The sequence below is a fragment of the Lactuca virosa genome, chromosome 5 (assembly GCF_052849685.1).
Source record: "Lactuca virosa cultivar CGN04683 chromosome 5, Lactuca_virosa_CGN04683_v6, whole genome shotgun sequence".
Taxonomy (NCBI): Eukaryota; Viridiplantae; Streptophyta; class Magnoliopsida; order Asterales; family Asteraceae; genus Lactuca; species Lactuca virosa.
The window spans coordinates 2,300,822-2,306,821 of record NC_136430.1 but is presented as its reverse complement, the minus strand read 5'-3'; positions in this window follow the sequence as shown (position 1 = coordinate 2,306,821).

Genomic DNA, 6,000 nt, shown 5'->3' with positions numbered 1-6,000 from the left:
TTGCATGCTAGGACTGATTATCCAATAGTAGGATGGCATGTTTAGGTTATGCCTGATTGTATGAGCCCTTGAATTGCATGTAAAGACTCTTGAGTAGAGGATAGCTTGATTGGAATATGTTGGTTATATTTTCCATTGTCTGAATGCTCCTAGCTTTGTGCTTTGTGAGATTTCGAGTGATGGGAGTTAACTACTAGATGAATACATTAAGTCACATGTGACCAGGGTTGAATAATCTCAGAGTGCTGGATTTGACCCTACTGCGCAGCTCTCGTTTGAGTCTAACTGTTGTAGGTATGAGTCTTTTACTCGAAGGATTATCTGAGTCTCACCACATGTGATGGTATCCATGTAGTGGTAAATTGGCATCATGAAAAGTCTCTCAGCAGCTGAGGACTGGGTGGTTCGGGAACCTAGGAAAGCCTAGGAGGAGAGTGGTAGAGTGCAACATAAGTAGAAGGGACTTGATGAAGTCGAAGCAATCCTTGAGGAAAGTACGGATAGATGTGGAAGGTAGTATGGGCCCGTACTACTGAAAGTAGAGGATTTGTACTCGAGTCAAGGAGGGCCGAGATAGAACCAGGAAACTTGTAGTATGTGAGACCTTCTGAGGTTACGTATGACCCTCTCAATTATGTGTTTCGTTTCAGAATGGTAATGATTACGCGACACGGAGCAGGAGGGTTTGGATCCGGTTCAGGATCAGGTTCGGGTGCAGGGTCCGAGCCAGTGGATGAGGGACTATGCGAGTTCATCGCGTCTGAGATCATGAGAGGTATCCTTGAGTTGACCCCCGTGATTTTCGGGTCGATCAAGGAAGGGATTATTGAGCTGATGGAGGATCGCCTCAGAGCGTTTCGCAGTGACATGGAATCCAGCCAGTCAGGATCGCGCACACTGTCCTTCAAGGACTTTAGGGGGAGTGGCGCGCCTGACTTCCACGGGGTGAAGGACCCCATTGTTGCTAGGAGATGGATTACATACATTGAGTCTGCACAGTTGACGAGTTTCTTTCCTGAGGAGTCGAAGGTTCGATTTTCTGTAGGATGCTTAAGGGACAGAGCTAAAGACTGGTGGGAGTCAGGTGGTGATTCCTTGTGAGCCTCAGCCATTGAGGCTATGACCTGGTATGAATTTGTGACCAGATTTAGGGCGGAGTTTGCACCGGCTATGGAGCTTCAACAGCTGGCCAGGAGTTCCTAGAAATGAGGCAGATGACGGAGTCAGTGGCGGAGATTACCGCCAAGTTCCGGGAGAGGGCCTTATTGGTGCCTCAGTATGAGGGGATGAGGAGATGCAGAGGACCCGCTATCATGACATGTTGAGAGCTGATATTCGGGAGCATGTCAGCTTCTCGGCATGCCCGGCCCTGGACTCTATGATTTCCAGGGCGCGGGAAAGGGAAATTGATTTGGAGCACATTGCGAAGAGAAGGTCAGATCAGATGTATACTTTGGAGGGTCCCGGGAAGAGGCCCAAGACTTCATATCAGAGATTGGTAGGTCGGCAGGGCCGAAGTCAGTGCAGCACGTGTGGGAAACTGCACGAGGGAGTTTGTCGTTCCAGGGGTTCAGGCTGCTACAAGTGTGGCATTGATGGTCATGTCAGCAGGGACTGCCCACAGGGGGCAAGCCCATTATGTTTTCACTGCAATCAGGTGGGCCACAAGAAGACCGCCTTCCCAGCAATCAGGGGAGGAGCAGGGAGTGCGTCTGCCCCGACTACCTTGAGGATTACGGATGGGCGAGAAAGTAGGGCCTTGAAGTGACAGACGAGGGAGATCCGAATTACAGCAGGGAATGTTGCGGGTATGTATCGATGGTTATTTTCGATTCCATATGTACTATGATTGTTCTTACCTCGGTCTCAGGTGATAGTATGTATGAGTTATCTCTCTGCTTGTATTCGGATTGCATTTTCAGAATTGTCATATGCCAATTGCATACCAGGAACCATTAGTAGCTAGTGTAAGGCCATCTCTCACTTCGGATTCGAAGTGTCCAGTATTATCTCGGTTGTGACCGAAAACAGTTTAGGAGCATTACGTGGAGGTCGGTGAGCAGGGTCCATGGAGTAGTCATCCACCATCATCAGGGTTCGGTGGTTGTAGTCTTGGTGTTTGGAATAGCTTTTGGAAGCATCAAGGGAAGTGGTCTATCACTGAGGAGGTTGCTCTGAGTATTAGTTATTCGGACCTTAAGGACGTCAGTTTGAGCTTAGGGGATTATCAGTATCGGGGATGCAGAAAGTGTTCATCTAGTATTCAGTAATCGTACGGTATTTGGAGTGGGCTAGTGACGGATCGCTAGCAAGATTAAGGCGATAGTGGTTATCATGCCTATCGTGTAAGGGAGGAAGGAATGGAAATCTTCGGATTTTTGCATACCGTAAAGACTTAGCCGAAGCTAAGTGGGGGAGAAACAACCATGTTATGGGATCATAAGTGGTTTTGAAACTGGGATAAGTTTTGCTCTCCTGTCAGGGAGAAAGACGGCCCAGGCGGCTGTATGAATTGAGGATAGTGTGAATTGGAAGTTCGGAAAACTTGCCAATTGTGAGATTGCATTCTCGGATGTCTGATAGCAGATTGCAGAAGAATCGGTTGGGAGTTTCAGTTGGGACATGAGTACAGCTTGCCGTACTAGATGGTGCTTGTATGCTCGATTATGGGTATGTACGGTTTAGTATTGAGCGAAAGACCATGATCAGCGGTCGAGTCAGTATGGAAGGTGTTGTAAGACTATGGGTTGGCCGTAGCATCCACTAGCAGCCAGTCGGTGTGGAAGGTGTTGTCAAACTACCGGATAGCCGTAACATTCACCAGTGGTCGGATAGTATGAGAAGTGTGGTAAGACTGCAGGGTGGTCCGTAGCAATGGCTAGCAGATAGTGTGGGAGTGTTGTAAGACTACGGGGTGGCCCTTAGCGTTCACCAGTTAGCAAATAGAGTAAGGGAGTTGAAAGACTGCGGTGTGGCCCGTAGCAATCGTATATTAGTATAGTTAGACTGCCTTGTGGCCCGTAGCATTAGTATAGTAAGACTGCGGGGTGGCTCGTAGCATTAGTCGGCAGATAGCGTAGAAGTATGGTGAGACTGCGGGGTGGCCCGTAGCATCAGTTGGCTAGTAGCGCAGAAGTGTTGTAAGACTATGGGAACCCCTTGTATATTAGTGTAAGTGCACTGGGAGTACCGGTAGGGCTACCGGTTGGGTAAAAGTGTTGTACTCGAAGGTAGTAAAGATCGGATTATTCTGAAGATGCCATTTCCAAGGACTGGATCGGTTGGACGAAGAGTGTAACTAGTGGTAAGTGGATTGTAAGGTAGTGAACCGTGGCGGACTTCGAGGACGAAGTCTAGTTTAAGTGGGGGAGAGTTGTAACACCCTGAATTGAGGAGGCCTAGAAAGGAAAGGAAACCTCAAATAAGGGAGTGACTCGTCGAGTAGATGGGTGACTCGACGAGTAGGAGCGTGATTTTGGTCACGGGTTAAGTGACCTACTCGATGAGTCAGAGGACTAACTCGGCTAGTTGGCCAGGTTTTGGGAAAACCCTAAATCGGGAGTTGGTGCCCTATTTAAGCATCTTATTCTCATTCTATCAGCCTCATTTGTAGCCTCCATTGTCCAGAATCTGACCCTCGAAACCCTAGTGTTCTCCTTGAGTGTGTGAGCCTTTATTGAAGGATTTAGAGTGTTCTTGAAGTTTAGAAGAAGAAGAAGGAGGTTGAAGGTCCAAGGAAAAGGTTGTAGATCCAGGAAGTTTGCTTCATCATCTTAGTTTTCTGGTAAGGAAGTTCTCACCTTGACTTCTAGTTTGATAGATCCCTTTATGCCCCTTTTTATGGAGTTTATGGTCCAAGAAGGATGTCTTGTGGGATTTGGACATCCCCAAGCTAGATCCTTCCAGATTTAGAGGTGTTCAGAGTAGTAAAGGCATAAAGGTGGAAGCTTTATGCCATTATACCTCTCCATGCAAAGTTTAAGGAGTTGTTTTCGCCTTTTGAGCAAAGTTTAATAGTGTTTGACATAGGGAGACTCGGTGAGTCAGTTGTGTGACTCGGCGAGTCAGACCAGTTCTTGCCCCAAAACCCTTCTGTTAAGGGTATGAGTGAGCTTGAAAAGGGACTTAGTCGGACCGAGTCCATAATGGTCATGAAGTTCATCGTAATCGACGATTTCAAGGAAGAACTTGGCGAGTCTAAGGCATTCTCCTTAGTTATGAAGATGGACTCGCCGAGTTGTTCATACAACTCGGCGAGTCACAGACTAGAAACGTTCATATAAGGATGATGAACTCGACGAGTTCAAGGATGAACTCCGCGAGTCGGATGAAGTTGGTCCCTTTTGTGTGGTTGAAGGAGAACCCGTCGAGTTATTGCTAGACTCGACGAGTGGATTCGGGGTTGGAGGAGTATGGACTCGACAAGTTGATAGACCAACCTTGCGAGTCAGGTCAACTAGATGTTGACTTTGACCGTTGACTTTGACTAAATTTGAGCAGGGTTGACTATTGGATCTTTATGGTCTAAATGTTATTTTGGGTATTGATAGTTCGGGAAGCCGATGGGTCAGCGGTTCAGAAGTTGCCGGTTAGCAGTCAGAAGTGTTCAACGAGTTTTTAGCAGTGCGAGGTGAGTCTCCTCACTGTTTGTATGGGTCTACAGCCACAATGCCGGCCCATTTAATTTATGTATGGTAGGAAGACCTGGGGGTTAGCCCTAGGAAATATGCATGAAAGAGCAGGAGGAAGCTCCTGGAACACAGTATGCTATTATGTACGGTAGGAAGACCCGGGGGTTAGCCCTAGGCAATATGCATGAAAGACCAGGAGGAGGCTCGTGGCACACAGTATGCTATTATGTATGGTAGGAAGACCCAGGGGTTAGCCCTAGGCAATATGTATGAAAGACCAGGAGGTGGCTCCTGGCACACTGTACGCTATTTGTATGAAAGACCAAGAGGTGGCTCCTGGCACACTGTATCCTGAGTTGCCTAGTAGAGTAGTATGTATAGTTGTCTTTGCGATGCTTGCATGGAAGACCATGGGGTGGCCCTTGGCACTTGTCTGTAAGACCCAGGGAGTGGCCCCAGGTTTGACAGGAAAGACCACGTGCGACCCGTGGCATAACAGCAAGACTATGTTTGGCACATAGCACCTTACTTGATTATGGATATGTTTGTTATGTATGGCTCATGGTTACGCATGGCGTGTATGGATCAGTTGATATATACGGTATGTGGTATTTGGGGAATTCACTAAGCTTCGTGCTTACGACTTTCAGCTATTTGTTTCAGGTACTCATGTTGTTCCAAGGATGGAGCACGGGGCGATCGCAGCGCATCACACTACGTTTTCCACACTAGATGATCTTTGGGATTAAAACTCTGATAATTGTTTTATTAAGAATGTTTTTAAATGTTTGAGCAAGATTTACTAGGTGGTTTTAATTAATTCAAACGAAATTTTTTGGCCTTAAATTTTGGGATGTTACAGCGAGTGTTTAACTTCGAAATGTAAGGTTTGTAAACGCCGTTTTGCCTTGTTATGAGTGTTACACGCTTCCGAAGGGTATGTGTTAATGTTTTATTGAGTAGTTACATCACTTTACCCGTATTAGGGTCTAGATTTCCAAACACGTGATATTCCTAAATGATAATTTTCATTAAAATAGTGAGTTGTACAATAGTAAGCATGATGTAGATCCTAATATACGAAGGTTAATTTGAGTTGACTGGTTTGACTTGTTGACTTTATTTGACTTTGACTTGACCAGAAATTTGACGGTTGTCACAAATTTTTAATCTCACACCAGATATATTTTATCCGGATTTATTTTATCATTTCTTAGTCCTGTATGTGATGATTCTTCTCCCGCTTCTGTTCTGTGAAAAACATATTGAAATAAATAGATTTTAATTTCCATCTTATTATTTTGTTTAAAATTTATGGTTACAATAGGTACAACATTGTAAAGCTCGAGTTTACAACACTTGAAGTTAG